The sequence below is a fragment of the Salmo salar genome, chromosome 27, assembly GCF_965601325.2.
Source record: "Salmo salar chromosome 27, fSalSal1, whole genome shotgun sequence".
Taxonomy (NCBI): domain Eukaryota; kingdom Metazoa; phylum Chordata; class Actinopteri; order Salmoniformes; family Salmonidae; genus Salmo; species Salmo salar.
This window is the reverse complement of record NC_138317.1, coordinates 41798675-41820248: the sequence shown is the minus strand read 5'-3', so window position 1 is coordinate 41820248 and position 21574 is coordinate 41798675. Positions and strand designations below refer to the sequence as shown.

The following is a 21574-nucleotide window of genomic DNA, read 5'->3' as shown; positions in this document are numbered from 1 at the left end:
TTCCCTGAGAGCGCCGAATTCTTCACTTGTTGGTCTTCCATAGGACAGGTGGTAGAGCGGCGGAGTGTACGTGAAATTGCAACAATCCTTATGTCACTGGCTCACACTATCTCAAAGGAGGATAACCTTTTCCGCATTTGTGCTGACTTTTTGACGTTTGCAAAGTTATTCCCTAAAAGCAATTATTTCCCTGACCGGGAATCAAACACGGGACACAACAGCAAAAGCTCCAAATCCTTGTCACTAGACCACCAGGGAAAGGGAAAAACCTTCAGCAGTGTCGGGCCTAAACAGCATTCTTTACCCTCGGCTCACATTTTCTCTATCCCCAAATGCAACTACTGGCATTCTAAGGGGATGTAGCTCAGCAGAAGTGCGCATGCTTTGCATGTATGAGGACCCGGCTTCAATCCTGGCATCTCCATGAAACCACCAAACAAAGAAGTTTAACTTTTAAAAGGGCTCATATCCATCAGCGGATCTTATTACCATCTAGGTGATGGCGTTGTGACATACTCATCTACCTTTGATAGCTCAGTTGGTAGAGCGGAGGACTGTAGGTGCTAATTGCAGCAAACCTTAAGTCGCTGGTTCAAATCCGGCTCAAAGTAGTGACATTTTTCTTGTGGATTGCCCCAAATTTTTGACAGCCGTGAACTTTGACTTGCGATTGACTAACACATTATCTTTCCCTGAGAACGCCAAATTCTTCATTTCTTGCTCTCCGTAGGACAGTTGGTAGAGTGGATGACTGTAGGTGCTCTGTGCCGCAATCCTTAGGTTGCTGGTTCAAAGGAGTGTACATTTTCTTGTGGATTGCCCCAATTTTTTGACAGCCGTGAACTTTGACTTGCGATTGACTAACATATTATCTTTCCCTGAGAACGCCAAATTCTTCATTTCTTGCTCTCCGTAGGACAGTTGGTAGAGCAGAGGACTGTAGGTGCTCTGTGCAGCAATCCTTAGGTCGCTGGTTCAAATCTGGTTCAAAGGAGTGTACATTATCTTGTGGATTGCCCCAATTTTTTGACAGCCGTGAACTTTGACTTGCGATTGACTAACATATTATCTTTCCTGAGAGCGCCGAATTCTTCACTTGTTGGTCTTCGATAGGACAGGTGGTAGAGCGGCGGACTGTGTAGGTGAAATTGCAACAATCCATATGTCACTGGCTCACACTATCTCAAAGGAGGATAACCTTTTCCGCATTTGTGCTGACTTTTTGACGTTTGCAAAGTTATTCCCTAAAAGCAATTATTTCCCTGACCGGGAATCAAACACGGGACACAACAGCAAAAGCTCCAAATCCTTGTCACTAGACCACCAGGGAAAGGGAAAAACCTTCAGCAGTGTCGGGCCTAAACAGCATTATTTACCCTCGGCTCACATTTTCTCTATCCCCAAATGCAACTACTGGCATTCTAAGGGGATGTAGCTCAGCAGAAGTGCGCATGCTTTGCATGTATGAGGACCCGGCTTCAATCCCTGGCATCTCCATGAAACCACCAAACTAAGAAGTTTAACTTTTAAAAGGACTCATATCCATCAGCAGAACTTATGACCATCTAGGTGATGGCGTTGTGACATACTCATTGACCTTTGATAGCTCAGTTGGTAGAGCAGAGGACTGTAGCTGCTAATTGTAGCAATCCTTAGGTCGCTGGTTCAAATCCGGCTCTAAGGAGCTACATTTTTCTTGTGGATTGCCCCAATTTTTTGACAGCCGTGAACTTTGACTTGCGATTGACTAACACATTATCTTTCCCTGAGAACGCCAAATTCTTCATTTCTTGCTCTCCGTAGGACAGTTGGTAGAGTGGATGACTGTAGGTGCTCTGTGCAGCAATCCTTAGGTTGCTGGTTCAAATCCGGTTCAAAGGACTGTACGTTTTCTTGTGGATTGCCCCAATTTTTTGACAGCGTGAACTTTGACTTGCGATTGACTAACATATTATCTTTCCCTGAGAGCGCCGAATTCTTCACTTGTTGGTCTTCCATAGGACAGGTGGTAGAGCGGCGGAGTGTACGTGAAATTGCAACAATCCTTATGTCACTGGCTCACACTATCTCAAAGGAGGATAACCTTTTCCGCATTTGTGCTGACTTTTTGACGTTTGCAAAGTTATTCCCTAAAAGCAATTATTTCCCTGACCGGGAATCAAACACGGGACACAACAGCAAATGCTCCAAATCCTTGTCACTAGACCACCAGGGAGAGGGAAAAACCTTCAGCAGTGTCGGGCCTAAACAGCATTCTTTACCCTCGGCTCACATTTTCTCTATCCCCAAATGCAACTACTGGCATTCTAAGGGGATGTAGCTCAGCAGAAGTGCGCATGCTTTGCATGTATGAGGACCCGGCTTCAATCCCTGGCATCTCCATGAAACCACCAAACTAAGAAGTTAACTTTTAAAAGGGCTCATATCCATCAGCAGAACTTATGACCATCTTGGTGATGGCGTTGTGACATACTCATCGACCTTTGATAGCTCAGTTGGTAGAGCGGAGGACTGTAGATGCTCGGTCCAGCGATCCTTAGGTCGCTGGCTCAAATCCGGCTCAAAGGAGTGTACATTTTCTTGTGGATTGCCCCAATTTTTTGACAGCCGTGAACTTTGACTTGCGATTGACTAACACATTATCTGTCCCTGAGAACGCCAAATTCTTCGTATCTTCCTCTGCGTAGGACAGTTGGTAGAGTGGATGACTGTAGGTGCTCTGTGCAGCAATCCTTAGGTCGCTGGTTCAAATCCGGTTCAAAGGAGTGTAGATTTTCTTGTGGATTGCCCCAATTTCTTGACAGCCGTGAACTTTGACTTGCGATTGACTAACATATTATCTTTCCCTGAGAGCACCGAATTCTTCACTTGTTGGTCTTCCATAGGACAGGTGGTAGAGAGGCGGAGTGTACGTGATGTCACTGGCTCACACTATCTCAAAGGAGGATAACCTTTTCCGCATTTGTGCTGACTTTTCGACGTTTGCAAAGTTATTCCCTAAAAGCAATTATTTCCCTGACCGGGAATCAAACACGGGACACAACAGCAAAAGCTCCAAATCCTTGTCACTAGACCACCAGGGAAAGGGAAAAACCTTCAGCAGTGTCGGGCCTAAACAGCATTCTTTACCCTCGGCTCACATTTTCTCTATCCCCAAATGCAACTACTGGCATTCTAAGGGGATGTAGCTCAGCAGAAGTGCGCATGCTTTGCATGTATGAGGACCCGGCTTCAATCCCTGGCATCTACATGAAACCACCAAACTAAGAAGTTTAACTTTTAAAAGGGCTCATATCCATCAGCAGAACTTATGACCATCTAGGTGATGGCGTTGTGACATACTCATCGACCTTTGATAGCTCAGTTGGTAGAGCGGAGGACTGTAGGAGCTAATTACAGCAATCCTTAGGTCGCTGGTTCAAATCCGGCTCAAAGGAGTGAAATTTTTCTTGTGGATTGCCCCAATTTTTTGACAGCCGTGAACTTTGACTTGCGATTGACTAACACATTATCTTTCCCTGAGAACGCCAAATTCTTCATTTCTTGCTCTCCGTAGGACAGTTGGTAGAGTGGATGACTGTAGGTGCTCTGTGCAGCAATCCTTAGGTCGCTGGTTCAAATCCGGTTCAAAGGAGTGTAAATTTTCTTGTGGATTGCCTCAATTTTTTGACAGCCGTGAACTTTGACTTGCGATTGACTAACATATTATCTTTCCCTGAGAGCGCCAAATTCTTCACTTGTTGGTCTTCCATAGGACAGGTGGTAGAGCGGCGGAGTGTACGTGAAATTGCAACAATCCTTATGTCACTGGCTCACACTATCTCAAAGGAGGATAACCTTTTCCGCATTTGTGCTGACTTTTTGACGTTTGCAAATTTATTCCCTAAAAGCAATTATTTCCCTGACCGGGAATCAAACACGGGACACAACAGCAAAAGCTCCAAATCCTTGTCACTAGACCACCAGGGAAAGGGAAAAACCTTCAGCAGTGTCGGGCCTAAACAGCATTCTTTACCCTCGGCTCACATTTTCTCTATCCCCAAATGCAACTACTGGCATTCTAAGGGGATGTAGCTCAGCAGAAGTGCGCATGCTTTGCATGTATGAGGACCCGGCTTCAATCCCTGGCATCTCCATGAAACCACCAAACTAAGAAGTTAACTTTTAAAAGGGCTCATATCCATCAGCAGAACTTATTACCATCTAGGTGATGGCGTTGTGACATACTCATCGACCTTTGATAGCTCAGTTGGTAGAGCGGAGGACTCTAGATGCTCTGTCCAGCAATCCTTAGGTCGCTGGCTCAAATCCGGCTCACAGGAGTGTACATTTTCTTGTGGATTGCCCCAATTTTTTGACAGCCGTGAACTTTGACTTGCGATTGACTAACATATTATCTTTCCCTGAGAGCGCCGAATTCTTCACTTGTTGGTCTTCTATAGGACAGGTGGTAGAGCGGTGGAGTCTACGTGAAATTGCAACAATCCTTATGTCACTGGCTCACACTATCTCAAAGGAGGATAACCTTTTCCGCATTTGTGCTGACTTTCTGATGTTTGCAAAGTTATTCCCTAAAAGCAATTATTTCCCTGACCGGGAATCAAACACGGGACACAACAGCAAATGCTCCAAATCCTTGTCACTAGACCACCAGGGAGAGGGAAAAACCTTCAGCAGTGTCGGGCCTAAACAGCATTCTTTACCCTCGGCTCACATTTTCTCTATCCCCAAATGCAACTACTGGCATTCTAAGGGGATGTAGCTCAGCAGAAGTGAGCATGCTTTGCATGTATGAGGACCCGGCTTCAATCCCTGGCATCTCCATGAAACCACCAAACTAAGAAGTTAACTTTTAAAAGGGCTCATATCCATCAGCAGAACTTATGACCATCTAGGTGATGGCGTTGTGACATACTCATCGACCTTTGATAGCTCAGTTGGTAGAGCGGAGGACTGTAGGTGCTCGGTCCAGCGATCCTTAGGTCGCTGGCTCAAATCCGGCTCAAAGGAGTGTACATTTTCTTGTGGATTGCCCCAATTTTTTGACAGCCGTGAACTTTGACTTGCGATTGACTAACATATTATCTTTCCCTGAGAGCGCCGAATTCTTCACTTGTTGGTCTTCCATAGGACAGGTGGTAGAGCGGTGGAGTCTACGTGAAATTGCAACAATCCTTATGTCACTGGCTCAAACTATCTCAAAGGAGGATAACCTTTTCCGCATTTGTGCTGACTTTCTGATGTTTGCAAAGTTATTCCCTAAAAGCAATTATTTCCCTGACCGGGAATCAAACACGGGACACAACAGCAAATGCTCCAAATCCTTGTCACTAGACCACCAGGGAGAGGGAAAAACCTTCAGCAGTGTCGGGCCTAAACAGCATTCTTTAACCTCGGCTCACATTTTCTCTATCCCCAAATGCAACTACTGGCATTCTAAGGGGATGTAGCTCAGCAGAAGTGCGCATGCTTTGCATGTATGAGGACCCGGCTTCAATCCCTGGCATCTCCATGAAACCACCAAACTAAGAAGTTTAACTTTTAAAAGGGCTCATATCCATTAGCAGAACTTATGACCATCTAGGTGATGGCGTTGTGACATAGTCATCGACCTTTGATAGCTCAGTTGGTAGAGCGGAGGACTGTAGGAGCTAATTACAGCAATCCTTAGGTCGCTGGTTCAAATCCGGCTCAAAGGAGTGAAATTTTTCTTGTGGATTGCCCCAATTTTTTGACAGCCGTGAACTTTGACTTGCGATTGACTAACACATTATCTTTCCCTGAGAACGCCAAATTCTTCACTTGTTGGTCTTCCATAGGACAGGTGGTAGAGCGGCGGAGTGTACGTGAAATTGCAACAATCCTTATGTCACTGGCTCACACTATCTCAAAGGAGGATAACCTTTTCCGCATTTGTGCTGACTTTTTGACGTTTGCAAAGTTATTCCCTAAAAGCAATTATTTCCCTGACCGGGAATCAAACACGGGACACAACAGCAAAAGCTCCAAATCCTTGTCACTAGACCACCAGGGAAAGGGAAAAATCTTCAGCAGTGTCGGGCCTAAACAGCATTCTTTACCCTCGGCTCACATTTTCTCTATCCCCAAATGCAACTACTGGCATTCTCAGGGGATGTAGCTCAGCAGAAGTGCGCATGCTTTGCATGTATGAGGACCCGGCTTCAATCCCTGGCATCTCCATGAAACCACCAAACTAAGAAGTTAACTTTTAAAAGGGCTCATATCCATCAGCAGAACTTATGACCATCTAGGTGATGGCGTTGTGACATACTCATCGACCTTTGATAGCTCAGTTGGTAGAGCGGAGAACTGTAGGTGCTAATTACAGCAATCCTTAGGTCGCTGGTTCAAATCCGGCTCAAAGGAGTGAAATTTTTCTTGTGGATTGCCCCAATTTTTTGACAGCCGTGAACTTTGACTTGCGATTGACTAACACATTATCTTTCCCTGAGAACGCCAAATTCTTCATTTCTTGCTCTCCGTAGGACAGTTGGTAGAGTGGATGACGGTAGGTGCTCTGTGCAGCAATCCTTAGGTCGCTGGTTCAAATCCGGTTCAAAGGAGTGTAGATTTTCTTGTGGATTGCCCCAATTTTTTGACAGCCGTGAACTTTGACTTGCGATTGACTAACATATTATCTTTCCCTGAGAGCGCCGAATTCTTCACTTGTTGGTCTTCCATAGGACAGGTGGTAGAGCGGCGGAGTGTACGTGAAATTGCAACAATCCTTATGTCACTGGCTCACACTATCTCAAAGGAGGATAACCTTTTCCGCATTTGTGCTGACTTTTTGACGTTTGCAAATTTATTCCCTAAAAGCAATTATTTCCCTGACCGGGAATCAAACACGGGACACAACAGCAAAAGCTCCAAATCCTTGTCACTAGACCACCAGGGAAAGGGAAAAACCTTCAGCAGTGTCGGGACTAAACAGCATTCTTTACCCTCGGCTCACATTTTCTCTATCCCCAAATGCAACTACTGGCATTCTCAGGGGATGTAGCTCAGCAGAAGTGCGCATGCTTTGCATGTATGAGGACCCGGCTTCAATCCCTGGCATCTCCATGAAACCACCAAACTAAGAAGTTAACTTTTAAAAGGGCTCATATCCATCAGCAGAACTTATGACCATCTAGGTGATGGCGTTGACACATACTCATCAACCTTTGATAGCACAGTTGGTTGAGCGGAGGACTGTAGGTGCTAATTACAGCAATCCTTAGGTCGCTGGTTCAAATCCGGCTCAAAGGAGTGAAATTTTTCTTGTGGATTGCCCCAATTTTTTGACAGCCGTGAACTTTGACTTGCGATTGACTAACACATTATCTTTCCCTGAGAACGCCAAATTCTTCATTTCTTGCTCTCCGTAGGACAGTTGGTAGAGTGGATGACGGTAGGTGCTCTGTGCAGCAATCCTTAGGTCGCTGGTTCAAATCCGGTTCAAAGGAGTGTACATTCTCTTGTGGATTGCCCCAATTTTTTGACAGCCGTGAACTTTGACTTGCGATTGACTAACATATTATCTTTCCCTGAGAGCGCCGAATTCTTCACTTGTTGGTCTTCCATAGGACAGGTGGTAGAGCGGCGGAGTGTACGTGAAATTGCAACAATCCTTATGTCACTGGCTCACACTATCTCAAAGGAGGATAACCTTTTCCGCATTTGTGCTGACTTTTTGACGTTTGCAAAGTTATTCCCTAAAAGCAATTATTTCCCTGACCGGGAATCAAACACGGGACACAACAGCAAAAGCTCCAAATCCTTGTCACTAGACCACCAGGGAAAGGGAAAAACCTTCAGCAGTGTCGGGCCTAAACAGCATTCTTTACCCTCGGCTCACATTTTCTCTATCCCCAAATGCAACTACTGGCATTCTCAGGGGATGTAGCTCAGCAGAAGTGCGCATGCTTTGCATGTATGAGGACCCGGCTTCAATCCCTGGCATCTCCATGAAACCACCAAACTAAGAAGTTAACTTTTAAAAGGGCTCATATCCATCAGGAGAACTTATGACCATCTAGGTGATGGCGTTGTGACATACTCATCGACCTTTGATAGCACAGTTGGTAGAGCGGAGGACTGTAGGTGCTAATTACATCAATCCTTAGGTCGCTGGTTCAAATCCGGCTCAAAGGAGTGAAATTTTTCTTGTGGATTGCCCCAATTTTTTGACAGCCGTGAACTTTGACTTGCGATTGAATAACACATTATCTTTCCCTGAGAACGCCAAATTCTTCACTTGTTGGTCTTCCATAGGACAGGTGGTAGAGCGGCGGAGTGTACGTGAAATTGCAACAATCCTTATGTCACTGGCTCACACTATCTCAAAGGAGGATAACCTTTTCCGCATTTGTGCTGACTTTTTGACGTTTGCAAAGTTATTCCCTAAAAGCAATTATTTCCCTGACCGGGAATCAAACACGGGACACAACAGCAAAAGCTCCAAATCCTTGTCACTAGACCACCAGGGAAAGGGAAAAATCTTCAGCAGTGTCGGGCCTAAACAGCATTCTTTACCCTCAGCTCACATTTTCTCTATCCCCAAATGCAACTACTGGCATTCTCAGGGGATGTAGCTCAGCAGAAGTGCGCATGCTTAGCATGTATGAGGACCCGGCATCAATCCCTGGCATCTCCATGAAACCACCAAACTAAGAAGTTAACTTTTAAAAGGGCTCATATCCATCAGCAGAACTTATGACCATCTAGGTGATGGCGTTGTGACATACTCATCGACCTTTGATAGCTCAGTTGGTAGAGCAGAGGACTGTAGGTGCTAATTACAGCAATCCTTAGGTCGCTGGTTCAAATCCGGCTCAAAGGAGTGAAATTTTTCTTGTGGATTGCCCCAATTTTTTGACAGCCGTGAACTTTGACTTGCGATTGACTAACACATTATCTTTCCCTGAGAACGCCAAATTCTTAATTTCTTGCTCTCCGTAGGACAGTTGGTAGAGTTGATGACGGTAGGTGCTCTGTGCAGCAATCCTTAGGTCGCTGGTTCAAAGGAGTGTACATTTTCTTGTGGATTGCCCCAATTTTTTGACAGCCGTGAACTTTGACTTGCGATTGACTAATATATTATCTTTCCCTGAGAGCGCCGAATTCTTCACTTGTTGGTCTTCCATAGGACAGGTGGTAGAGCGGCGGAGTGTACGTGAAATTGCAACAATCCTTATGTCACTGGCTCACACTATCTCAAAGGAGGATAACCTTTTCCGCATTTGTGCTGACTTTTTGACGTTTGCAAAGTTATTCCCTAAAAGCAATTATTTCCCTGACCGGGAATCAAACACGGGACAAAACAGCAAAAGCTCCAAATCCTTGTCACTAGACCACCAGGGAAAGGGAAAAACCTTCAGCTGTGTCGGGACTAAACAGCATTCTTTACCCTCGGCTCACATTTTCTCTATCCCCAAATGCAACTACTGGCATTCTCAGGGGATGTAGCTCAGCAGAAGTGCGCATGCTTTGCATGTGTGAGGACCCGGCTTCAATCCCTGGCATCTCCATGAAACCACCAAACTAAGAAGTTAACTTTTAAAAGGGCTCATATCCATCAGCAGAACTTATGACCATCTAGGTCATGGCGTTGTGACATACTCATCGACCTTTGATAGCTCAGTTGGTAGAGCGGAGGACTGTAGGTGCTAATTACATCAATCCTTAGGTCGCTGGTTCAAATCCGTCTCAAAGGAGTGAAATTTTTCTTGTGGATTGCCCCAATTTTTTGACAGCCGTGAACTTTGACTTGCGATTGACTAACATATTATCTTTCCCTGAGAGCGCCGAATTCTTCACTTGTTGGTCTTCCATAGGACAGGTGGTAGAGCGGTGGAGTCTACGTGAAATTGCAACAATCCTTATGTCACTGGCTCAAACTATCTCAAAGGAGGATAACCTTTTCCGCATTTGTGCTGACTTTCTGATGTTTGCAAAGTTATTCCCTAAAAGCAATTATTTCCCTGACCGGGAATCAAACACGGGACACAACAGCAAATGCTCCAAATCCTTGTCACTAGACCACCAGGGAGAGGGAAAAACCTTCAGCAGTGTCGGGCCTAAACAGCATTCTTTAACCTCGGCTCACATTTTCTCTATCCCCAAATGCAACTACTGGCATTCTAAGGGGATGTAGCTCAGCAGAAGTGCGCATGCTTTGCATGTATGAGGACCCGGCTTCAATCCCTGGCATCTCCATGAAACCACCAAACTAAGAAGTTTAACTTTTAAAAGGGCTCATATCCATTAGCAGAACTTATGACCATCTAGGTGATGGCGTTGTGACATAGTCATCGACCTTTGATAGCTCAGTTGGTAGAGCGGAGGACTGTAGGAGCTAATTACAGCAAACCTTAGGTCGCTGGTTCAAATCCGGCTCAAAGGAGTGAAATTTTTCTTGTGGATTGCCCCAATTTTTTGACAGCCGTGAACTTTGACTTGCGATTGACTAACACATTATCTTTCCCTGAGAACGCCAAATTCTTCACTTGTTGGTCTTCCATAGGACAGGTGGTAGAGCGGCGGAGTGTACGTGAAATTGCAACAATCCTTATGTCACTGGCTCACACTATCTCAAAGGAGGATAACCTTTTCCGCATTTGTGCTGACTTTTTGACGTTTGCAAAGTTATTCCCTAAAAGCAATTATTTCCCTGACCGGGAATCAAACACGGGACACAACAGCAAAAGCTCCAAATCCTTGTCACTAGACCACCAGGGAAAGGGAAAAATCTTCAGCAGTGTCGGGCCTAAACAGCATTCTTTACCCTCGGCTCACATTTTCTCTATCCCCAAATGCAACTACTGGCATTCTCAGGGGATGTAGCTCAGCAGAAGTGCGCATGCTTTGCATGTATGAGGACCCGGCTTCAATCCCTGGCATCTCCATGAAACCACCAAACTAAGAAGTTAACTTTTAAAAGGGCTCATATCCATCAGCAGAACTTATGACCATCTAGGTGATGGCGTTGTGACATACTCATCGACCTTTCATAGCTCAGTTGGTAGAGCGGAGAACTGTAGGTGCTAATTACAGCAATCCTTAGGTCGCTGGTTCAAATCCGGCTCAAAGGAGTGAAATTTTTCTTGTGGATTGCCCCAATTTTTTGACAGCCGTGAACTTTGACTTGAGATTGACTAACACATTATCTTTCCCTGAGAACGCCAAATTCTTCATTTCTTGCTCTCCGTAGGACAGTTGGTAGAGTGGATGACGGTAGGTGCTCTGTGCAGCAATCCTTAGGTCGCTGGTTCAAATCCGGTTCAAAGGAGTGTAGATTTTCTTGTGGATTGCCCCAATTTTTTGACAGCCGTGAACTTTGACTTGCGATTGACTAACATATTATCTTTCCCTGAGAGCGCCGAATTCTTCACTTGTTGGTCTTCCATAGGACAGGTGGTAGAGCGGCGGAGTGTACGTGAAATTGCAACAATCCTTATGTCACTGGCTCACACTATCTCAAAGGAGGATAACCTTTTCCGCATTTGTGCTGACTTTTTGACGTTTGCAAATTTATTCCCTAAAAGCAATTATTTCCCTGACCGGGAATCAAACACGGGACACAACAGCAAAAGCTCCAAATCCTTGTCACTAGACCACCAGGGAAAGGGAAAAACCTTCAGCAGTGTCGGGACTAAACAGCATTCTTTACCCTCGGCTCACATTTTCTCTATCCCCAAATGCAACTACTGGCATTCTCAGGGGATGTAGCTCAGCAGAAGTGCGCATGCTTTGCATGTATGAGGACCCGGCTTCAATCCCTGGCATCTCCATGAAACCACCAAACTAAGAAGTTAACTTTTAAAAGGGCTCATATCCATCAGCAGAACTTATGACCATCTAGGTGATGGCGTTGTGACATACTCATCGACCTTTGATAGCACAGTTGGTTGAGCGGAGGACTGTAGCTGCTAATTACAGCAATCCTTAGGTCGCTGGTTCAAATCCGGCTCAAAGGAGTGAAATTTTTCTTGTGGATTGCCCCAATTTTTTGACAGCCGTGAACTTTGACTTGCGATTGACTAACACATTATCTTTCCCTGAGAACGCCAAATTCTTCATTTCTTGCTCTCCGTAGGACAGTTGGTAGAGTGGATGACGGTAGGTGCTCTGTGCAGCAATCCTTAGGTCGCTGGTTCAAATCCGGTTCAAAGGAGTGTACATTCTCTTGTGGATTGCCCCAATTTTTTGACAGCCGTGAACTTTGACTTGCGATTGACTAACATATTATCTTTCCCTGAGAGCGCCGAATTCTTCACTTGTTGGTCTTCCATAGGACAGGTGGTAGAGCGGTGGAGTCTACGTGAAATTGCAACAATCCTTATGTCACTGGCTCAAACTATCTCAAAGGAGGATAACCTTTTCCGCATTTGTGCTGACTTTCTGATGTTTGCAAAGTTATTCCCTAAAAGCAATTATTTCCCTGACCGGGAATCAAACACGGGACACAACAGCAAATGCTCCAAATCCTTGTCACTAGACCACCAGGGAGAGGGAAAAACCTTCAGCAGTGTCGGGCCTAAACAGCATTCTTTAACCTCGGCTCACATTTTCTCTATCCCCAAATGCAACTACTGGCATTCTAAGGGGATGTAGCTCAGCAGAAGTGCGCATGCTTTGCATGTATGAGGACCCGGCTTCAATCCCTGGCATCTCCATGAAACCACCAAACTAAGAAGTTTAACTTTTAAAAGGGCTCATATCCATTAGCAGAACTTATGACCATCTAGGTGATGGCGTTGTGACATAGTCATCGACCTTTGATAGCTCAGTTGGTAGAGCGGAGGACTGTAGGAGCTAATTACAGCAATCCTTAGGTCGCTGGTTCAAATCCGGCTCAAAGGAGTGAAATTTTTCTTGTGGATTGCCCCAATTTTTTGACAGCCGTGAACTTTGACTTGCGATTGACTAACACATTATCTTTCCCTGAGAACGCCAAATTCTTCACTTGTTGGTCTTCCATAGGACAGGTGGTAGAGCGGCGGAGTGTACGTGAAATTGCAACAATCCTTATGTCACTGGCTCACACTATCTCAAAGGAGGATAACCTTTTCCGCATTTGTGCTGACTTTTTGACGTTTGCAAAGTTATTCCCTAAAAGCAATTATTTCCCTGACCGGGAATCAAACACGGGACACAACAGCAAAAGCTCCAAATCCTTGTCACTAGACCACCAGGGAAAGGGAAAAATCTTCAGCAGTGTCGGGCCTAAACAGCATTCTTTACCCTCGGCTCACATTTTCTCTATCCCCAAATGCAACTACTGGCATTCTCAGGGGATGTAGCTCAGCAGAAGTGCGCATGCTTTGCATGTATGAGGACCCGGCTTCAATCCCTGGCATCTCCATGAAACCACCAAACTAAGAAGTTAACTTTTAAAAGGGCTCATATCCATCAGCAGAACTTATGACCATCTAGGTGATGGCGTTGTGACATACTCATCGACCTTTCATAGCTCAGTTGGTAGAGCGGAGAACTGTAGGTGCTAATTACAGCAATCCTTAGGTCGCTGGTTCAAATCCGGCTCAAAGGAGTGAAATTTTTCTTGTGGATTGCCCCAATTTTTTGACAGCCGTGAACTTTGACTTGCGATTGACTAACACATTATCTTTCCCTGAGAACGCCAAATTCTTCATTTCTTGCTCTCCGTAGGACAGTTGGTAGAGTGGATGACGGTAGGTGCTCTGTGCAGCAATCCTTAGGTCGCTGGTTCAAATCCGGTTCAAAGGAGTGTAGATTTTCTTGTGGATTGCCCCAATTTTTTGACAGCCGTGAACTTTGACTTGCGATTGACTAACATATTATCTTTCCCTGAGAGCGCCGAATTCTTCACTTGTTGGTCTTCCATAGGACAGGTGGTAGAGCGGCGGAGTGTACGTGAAATTGCAACAATCCTTATGTCACTGGCTCACACTATCTCAAAGGAGGATAACCTTTTCCGCATTTGTGCTGACTTTTTGACGTTTGCAAATTTATTCCCTAAAAGCAATTATTTCCCTGACCGGGAATCAAACACGGGACACAACAGCAAAAGCTCCAAATCCTTGTCACTAGACCACCAGGGAAAGGGAAAAACCTTCAGCAGTGTCGGGACTAAACAGCATTCTTTACCCTCGGCTCACATTTTCTCTATCCCCAAATGCAACTACTGGCATTCTCAGGGGATGTAGCTCAGCAGAAGTGCGCATGCTTTGCATGTATGAGGACCCGGCTTCAATCCCTGGCATCTCCATGAAACCACCAAACTAAGAAGTTAACTTTTAAAAGGGCTCATATCCATCAGCAGAACTTATGACCATCTAGGTGATGGCGTTGTGACATACTCATCGACCTTTGATAGCACAGTTGGTTGAGCGGAGGACTGTAGGTGCTAATTACAGCAATCCTTAGGTCGCTGGTTCAAATCCGGCTCAAAGGAGTGAAATTTTTCTTGTGGATTGCCCCAATTTTTTGACAGCCGTGAACTTTGACTTGCGATTGACTAACACATTATCTTTCCCTGAGAACGCCAAATTCTTCATTTCTTGCTCTCCGTAGGACAGTTGGTAGAGTGGATGACGGTAGGTGCTCTGTGCAGCAATCCTTAGGTCGCTGGTTCAAATCCGGTTCAAAGGAGTGTACATTCTCTTGTGGATTGCCCCAATTTTTTGACAGCCGTGAACTTTGACTTGCGATTGACTAACATATTATCTTTCCCTGAGAGCGCCGAATTCTTCACTTGTTGGTCTTCCATAGGACAGGTGGTAGAGCGGTGGAGTCTACGTGAAATTGCAACAATCCTTATGTCACTGGCTCAAACTATCTCAAAGGAGGATAACCTTTTCCGCATTTGTGCTGACTTTCTGATGTTTGCAAAGTTATTCCCTAAAAGCAATTATTTCCCTGACCGGGAATCAAACACGGGACACAACAGCAAATGCTCCAAATCCTTGTCACTAGACCACCAGGGAGAGGGAAAAACCTTCAGCAGTGTCGGGCCTAAACAGCATTCTTTAACCTCGGCTCACATTTTCTCTATCCCCAAATGCAACTACTGGCATTCTAAGGGGATGTAGCTCAGCAGAAGTGCGCATGCTTTGCATGTATGAGGACCCGGCTTCAATCCCTGGCATCTCCATGAAACCACCAAACTAAGAAGTTTAACTTTTAAAAGGGCTCATATCCATTAGCAGAACTTATGACCATCTAGGTGATGGCGTTGTGACATAGTCATCGACCTTTGATAGCTCAGTTGGTAGAGCGGAGGACTGTAGGAGCTAATTACAGCAATCCTTAGGTCGCTGGTTCAAATCCGGCTCAAAGGAGTGAAATTTTTCTTGTGGATTGCCCCAATTTTTTGACAGCCGTGAACTTTGACTTGCGATTGACTAACACATTATCTTTCCCTGAGAACGCCAAATTCTTCACTTGTTGGTCTTCCATAGGACAGGTGGTAGAGCGGCGGAGTGTACGTGAAATTGCAACAATCCTTATGTCACTGGCTCACACTATCTCAAAGGAGGATAACCTTTTCCGCATTTGTGCTGACTTTTTGACGTTTGCAAAGTTATTCCCTAAAAGCAATTATTTCCCTGACCGGGAATCAAACACGGGACACAACAGCAAAAGCTCCAAATCCTTGTCACTAGACCACCAGGGAAAGGGAAAAATCTTCAGCAGTGTCGGGCCTAAACAGCATTCTTTACCCTCGGCTCACATTTTCTCTATCCCCAAATGCAACTACTGGCATTCTCAGGGGATGTAGCTCAGCAGAAGTGCGCATGCTTTGCATGTATGAGGACCCGGCTTCAATCCCTGGCATCTCCATGAAACCACCAAACTAAGAAGTTAACTTTTAAAAGGGCTCATATCCATCAGCAGAACTTATGACCATCTAGGTGATGGCGTTGTGACATACTCATCGACCTTTCATAGCTCAGTTGGTAGAGCGGAGAACTGTAGGTGCTAATTACAGCAATCCTTAGGTCGCTGGTTCAAATCCGGCTCAAAGGAGTGAAATTTTTCTTGTGGATTGCCCCAATTTTTTGACAGCCGTGAACTTTGACTTGCGATTGACTAACACATTATCTTTCCCTGAGAACGCCAAATTCTTCATTTCTTGCTCTCCGTAGGACAGTTGGTAGAGTGGATGACGGTAGGTGCTCTGTGCAGCAATCCTTAGGTCGCTGGTTCAAATCCGGTTCAAAGGAGTGTAGATTTTCTTGTGGATTGCCCCAATTTTTTGACAGCCGTGAACTTTGACTTGCGATTGACTAACATATTATCTTTCCCTGAGAGCGCCGAATTCTTCACTTGTTGGTCTTCCATAGGACAGGTGGTAGAGCGGCGGAGTGTACGTGAAATTGCAACAATCCTTATGTCACTGGCTCACACTATCTCAAAGGAGGATAACCTTTTCCGCATTTGTGCTGACTTTTTGACGTTTGCAAATTTATTCCCTAAAAGCAATTATTTCCCTGACCGGGAATCAAACACGGGACACAACAGCAAAAGCTCCAAATCCTTGTCACTAGACCACCAGGGAAAGGGAAAAACCTTCAGCAGTGTCGGGACTAAACAGCATTCTTTACCCTCGGCTCACATTTTCTCTATCCCCAAATGCAACTACTGGCATTCTCAGGGGATGTAGCTCAGCAGAAGTGCGCATGCTTTGCATGTATGAGGACCCGGCTTCAATCCCTGGCATCTCCATGAAACCACCAAACTAAGAAGTTAACTTTTAAAAGGGCTCATATCCATCAGCAGAACTTATGACCATCTAGGTGATGGCGTTGTGACATACTCATCGACCTTTGATAGCACAGTTGGTTGAGCGGAGGACTGTAGGTGCTAATTACAGCAATCCTTAGGTCGCTGGTTCAAATCCGGCTCAAAGGAGTGAAATTTTTCTTGTGGATTGCCCCAATTTTTTGACAGCCGTGAACTTTGACTTGCGATTGACTAACACATTATCTTTCCCTGAGAACGCCAAATTCTTCATTTCTTGCTCTCCGTAGGACAGTTGGTAGAGTGGATGACGGTAGGTGCTCTGTGCAGCAATCCTTAGGTCGCTGGTTCAAATCCGGTTCAAAGGAGTGTACATTCTCTTGTGGATTGCCCCAATTTTTTGACAGCCGTGAACTTTGACTTGCGATTGACTAACATATTATCTTTCCCTGAGAGCGCCGAATTCTTCACTTGTTGGTCTTCCATAGGACAGGTGGTAGAGCGGTGGAGTCTACGTGAAATTGCAACAATCCTTATGTCACTGGCTCAAACTATCTCAAAGGAGGATAACCTTTTCCGCATTTGTGCTGACTTTCTGATGTTTGCAAAGTTATTCCCTAAAAGCAATTATTTCCCTGACCGGGAATCAAACACGGGACACAACAGCAAATGCTCCAAATCCTTGTCACTAGACCACCAGGGAGAGGGAAAAACCTTCAGCAGTGTCGGGCCTAAACAGCATTCTTTAACCTCGGCTCACATTTTCTCTATCCCCAAATGCAACTACTGGCATTCTAAGGGGATGTAGCTCAGCAGAAGTGCGCATGCTTTGCATGTATGAGGACCCGGCTTCAATCCCTGGCATCTCCATGAAACCACCAAACTAAGAAGTTTAACTTTTAAAAGGGCTCATATCCATTAGCAGAACTTATGACCATCTAGGTGATGGCGTTGTGACATAGTCATCGACCTTTGATAGCTCAGTTGGTAGAGCGGAGGACTGTAGGAGCTAATTACAGCAATCCTTAGGTCGCTGGTTCAAATCCGGCTCAAAGGAGTGAAATTTTTCTTGTGGATTGCCCCAATTTTTTGACAGCCGTGAACTTTGACTTGCGATTGACTAACACATTATCTTTCCCTGAGAACGCCAAATTCTTCACTTGTTGGTCTTCCATAGGACAGGTGGTAGAGCGGCGGAGTGTACGTGAAATTGCAACAATCCTTATGTCACTGGCTCACACTATCTCAAAGGAGGATAACCTTTTCCGCATTTGTGCTGACTTTTTGACGTTTGCAAAGTTATTCCCTAAAAGCAATTATTTCCCTGACCGGGAATCAAACACGGGACACAACAGCAAAAGCTCCAAATCCTTGTCACTAGACCACCAGGGAAAGGGAAAAATCTTCAGCAGTGTCGGGCCTAAACAGCATTCTTTACCCTCGGCTCACATTTTCTCTATCCCCAAATGCAACTACTGGCATTCTCAGGGGATGTAGCTCAGCAGAAGTGCGCATGCTTTGCATGTATGAGGACCCGGCTTCAATCCCTGGCATCTCCATGAAACCACCAAACTAAGAAGTTAACTTTTAAAAGGGCTCATATCCATCAGCAGAACTTATGACCATCTAGGTGATGGCGTTGTGACATACTCATCGACCTTTCATAGCTCAGTTGGTAGAGCGGAGAACTGTAGGTGCTAATTACAGCAATCCTTAGGTCGCTGGTTCAAATCCGGCTCAAAGGAGTGAAATTTTTCTTGTGGATTGCCCCAATTTTTTGACAGCCGTGAACTTTGACTTGCGATTGACTAACACATTATCTTTCCCTGAGAACGCCAAATTCTTCATTTCTTGCTCTCCGTAGGACAGTTGGTAGAGTGGATGACGGTAGGTGCTCTGTGCAGCAATCCTTAGGTCGCTGGTTCAAATCCGGTTCAAAGGAGTGTAGATTTTCTTGTGGATTGCCCCAATTTTTTGACAGCCGTGAACTTTGACTTGCGATTGACTAACATATTATCTTTCCCTGAGAGCGCCGAATTCTTCACTTGTTGGTCTTCCATAGGACAGGTGGTAGAGCGGCGGAGTGTACGTGAAATTGCAACAATCCTTATGTCACTGGCTCACACTATCTCAAAGGAGGATAACCTTTTCCGCATTTGTGCTGACTTTTTGACGTTTGCAAATTTATTCCCTAAAAGCAATTATTTCCCTGACCGGGAATCAAACACGGGACACAACAGCAAAAGCTCCAAATCCTTGTCACTAGACCACCAGGGAAAGGGAAAAACCTTCAGCAGTGTCGGGACTAAACAGCATTCTTTACCCTCGGCTCACATTTTCTCTATCCCCAAATGCAACTACTGGCATTCTCAGGGGATGTAGCTCAGCAGAAGTGCGCATGCTTTGCATGTATGAGGACCCGGCTTCAATCCCTGGCATCTCCATGAAACCACCAAACTAAGAAGTTAACTTTTAAAAGGGCTCATATCCATCAGCAGAACTTATGACCATCTAGGTGATGGCGTTGTGACATACTCATCGACCTTTGATAGCACAGTTGGTTGAGCGGAGGACTGTAGGTGCTAATTACAGCAATCCTTAGGTCGCTGGTTCAAATCCGGCTCAAAGGAGTGAAATTTTTCTTGTGGATTGCCCCAATTTTTTGACAGCCGTGAACTTTGACTTGCGATTGACTAACACATTATCTTTCCCTGAGAACGCCAAATTCTTCATTTCTTGCTCTCCGTAGGACAGTTGGTAGAGTGGATGACGGTAGGTGCTCTGTGCAGCAATCCTTAGGTCGCTGGTTCAAATCCGGTTCAAAGGAGTGTACATTCTCTTGTGGATTGCCCCAATTTTTTGACAGCCGTGAACTTTGACTTGCGATTGACTAACATATTATCTTTCCCTGAGAGCGCCGAATTCTTCACTTGTTGGTCTTCCATAGGACAGGTGGTAGAGCGGCGGAGTGTACGTGAAATTGCAACAATCCTTATGTCACTGGCTCACACTATCTCAAAGGAGGATAACCTTTTCCGCATTTGTGCTGACTTTTTGACGTTTGCAAAGTTATTCCCTAAAAGCAATTATTTCCCTGACCGGGAATCAAACACGGGACACAACAGCAAAAGCTCCAAATCCTTGTCACTAGACCACCAGGGAAAGGGAAAAACCTTCAGCAGTGTCGGGCCTAAACAGCATTCTTTACCCTCGGCTCACATTTTCTCTATCCCCAAATGCAACTACTGGCATTCTCAGGGGATGTAGCTCAGCAGAAGTGCGCATGCTTTGCATGTATGAGGACCCGGCTTCAATCCCTGGCATCTCCATGAAACCACCAAACTAAGAAGTTAACTTTTAAAAGGGCTCATATCCATCAGGAGAACTTATGACCATCTAGGTGATGGCGTTGTGACATACTCATCGACCTTTGATAGCACAGTTGGTAGAGCGGAGGACTGTAGGTGCTAATTACATCAATCCTTAGGTCGCTGGTTCAAATCCGGCTCAAAGGAGTGAAATTTTTCTTGTGGATTGCCCCAATTTTTTGACAGCCGTGAACTTTGACTTGCGATTGAATAACACATTATCTTTCCCTGAGAACGCCAAATTCTTCACTTGTTGGTCTTCCATAGGACAGGTGGTAGAGCGGCGGAGTGTACGTGAAATTGCAACAATCCTTATGTCACTGGCTCACACTATCTCAAAGGAGGATAACCTTTTCCGCATTTGTGCTGACTTTTTGACGTTTGCAAAGTTATTCCCTAAAAGCAATTATTTCCCTGACCGGGAATCAAACACGGGACACAACAGCAAAAGCTCCAAATCCTTGTCACTAGACCACCAGGGAAAGGGAAAAATCTTCAGCAGTGTCGGGCCTAAACAGCATTCTTTACCCTCAGCTCACATTTTCTCTATCCCCAAATGCAACTACTGGCATTCTCAGGGGATGTAGCTCAGCAGAAGTGCGCATGCTTTGCATGTATGAGGACCCGGCATCAATCCCTGGCATCTCCATGAAACCACCAAACTAAGAAGTTAACTTTTAAAAGGGCTCATATCCATCAGCAGAACTTATGACCATCTAGGTGATGGCGTTGTGACATACTCATCGACCTTTGATAGCTCAGTTGGTAGAGCAGAGGACTGTAGGTGCTAATTACAGCAATCCTTAGGTCGCTGGTTCAAATCTGGCTCAAAGGAGTGAAATTTTTCTTGTGGATTGCCCCAATTTTTTGACAGCCGTGAACTTTGACTTGCGATTGACTAACACATTATCTTTCCCTGAGAACGCCAAATTCTTCATTTCTTGCTCTCCGTAGGACAGTTGGTAGAGTTGATGACGGTAGGTGCTCTGTGCAGCAATCCTTAGGTCGCTGGTTCAAAGGAGTGTACATTTTCTCGTGGATTGCCCCAATTTTTTGACAGCCGTGAACTTTGACTTGCGATTGACTAATATATTATCTTTCCCTGAGAGCGCCGAATTCTTCACTTGTTGGTCTTCCATAGGACAGGTGGTAGAGCGGCGGAGTGTACGTGAAATTGCAACAATCCTTATGTCACTGGCTCACACTATCTCAAAGGAGGATAACCTTTTCCGCATTTGTGCTGACTTTTTGACGTTTGCAAAGTTATTCCCTAAAAGCAATTATTTCCCTGACCGGGAATCAAACACGGGACACAACAGCAAAAGCTCCAAATCCTTGTCACTAGACCACCAGGGAAAGGGAAAAACCTTCAGCTGTGTCGGGACTAAACAGCATTCTTTACCCTCGGCTCACATTTTCTCTATCCCCAAATGCAACTACTGGCATTCTCAGGGGATGTAGCTCAGCAGAAGTGCGCA

The 21574-nt window shown here is 45.2% G+C and overlaps 12 non-coding genes across 12 annotated transcripts; all 12 read left to right on the top strand.

Moving 5' to 3' along the window:
- The first annotated feature begins 1596 nt into the window (after positions 1-1596).
- Positions 1597-1684, top strand: trnay-gua (transfer RNA tyrosine (anticodon GUA)). The gene is given in 2 exon segments: positions 1597-1633; positions 1649-1684. It is a non-coding gene; the product is annotated as a tRNA-Tyr (tRNA).
- Positions 1685-2480: 796 nt separating this feature from the next.
- On the top strand, positions 2481-2568 carry trnay-gua (transfer RNA tyrosine (anticodon GUA)). The gene is given in 2 exon segments: positions 2481-2517; positions 2533-2568. It is a non-coding gene; the product is annotated as a tRNA-Tyr (tRNA).
- A 781-nt stretch (positions 2569-3349) lies between these two features.
- On the top strand, positions 3350-3437 carry trnay-gua (transfer RNA tyrosine (anticodon GUA)). The gene is given in 2 exon segments: positions 3350-3386; positions 3402-3437. It is a non-coding gene; the product is annotated as a tRNA-Tyr (tRNA).
- Positions 3438-4922: 1485 nt separating this feature from the next.
- trnay-gua (transfer RNA tyrosine (anticodon GUA)) lies at positions 4923-5010 on the top strand. The gene is given in 2 exon segments: positions 4923-4959; positions 4975-5010. It is a non-coding gene; the product is annotated as a tRNA-Tyr (tRNA).
- Positions 5011-5611: 601 nt separating this feature from the next.
- On the top strand, positions 5612-5699 carry trnay-gua (transfer RNA tyrosine (anticodon GUA)). Its single transcript is given in 2 exon segments — positions 5612-5648; positions 5664-5699. It is a non-coding gene; the product is annotated as a tRNA-Tyr (tRNA).
- Positions 5700-6299: 600 nt separating this feature from the next.
- Positions 6300-6387, top strand: trnay-gua (transfer RNA tyrosine (anticodon GUA)). The gene is given in 2 exon segments: positions 6300-6336; positions 6352-6387. It is a non-coding gene; the product is annotated as a tRNA-Tyr (tRNA).
- A 2370-nt stretch (positions 6388-8757) lies between these two features.
- Positions 8758-8845, top strand: trnay-gua (transfer RNA tyrosine (anticodon GUA)). The gene is given in 2 exon segments: positions 8758-8794; positions 8810-8845. It is a non-coding gene; the product is annotated as a tRNA-Tyr (tRNA).
- A 786-nt stretch (positions 8846-9631) lies between these two features.
- On the top strand, positions 9632-9719 carry trnay-gua (transfer RNA tyrosine (anticodon GUA)). Its single transcript is given in 2 exon segments — positions 9632-9668; positions 9684-9719. It is a non-coding gene; the product is annotated as a tRNA-Tyr (tRNA).
- A 3060-nt stretch (positions 9720-12779) lies between these two features.
- Positions 12780-12867, top strand: trnay-gua (transfer RNA tyrosine (anticodon GUA)). The gene is given in 2 exon segments: positions 12780-12816; positions 12832-12867. It is a non-coding gene; the product is annotated as a tRNA-Tyr (tRNA).
- Positions 12868-15238: 2371 nt separating this feature from the next.
- Positions 15239-15326, top strand: trnay-gua (transfer RNA tyrosine (anticodon GUA)). Its single transcript is given in 2 exon segments — positions 15239-15275; positions 15291-15326. It is a non-coding gene; the product is annotated as a tRNA-Tyr (tRNA).
- A 2371-nt stretch (positions 15327-17697) lies between these two features.
- On the top strand, positions 17698-17785 carry trnay-gua (transfer RNA tyrosine (anticodon GUA)). The gene is given in 2 exon segments: positions 17698-17734; positions 17750-17785. It is a non-coding gene; the product is annotated as a tRNA-Tyr (tRNA).
- Positions 17786-20843: 3058 nt separating this feature from the next.
- Positions 20844-20931, top strand: trnay-gua (transfer RNA tyrosine (anticodon GUA)). Its single transcript is given in 2 exon segments — positions 20844-20880; positions 20896-20931. It is a non-coding gene; the product is annotated as a tRNA-Tyr (tRNA).
- Positions 20932-21574: the final 643 nt, after the last annotated feature.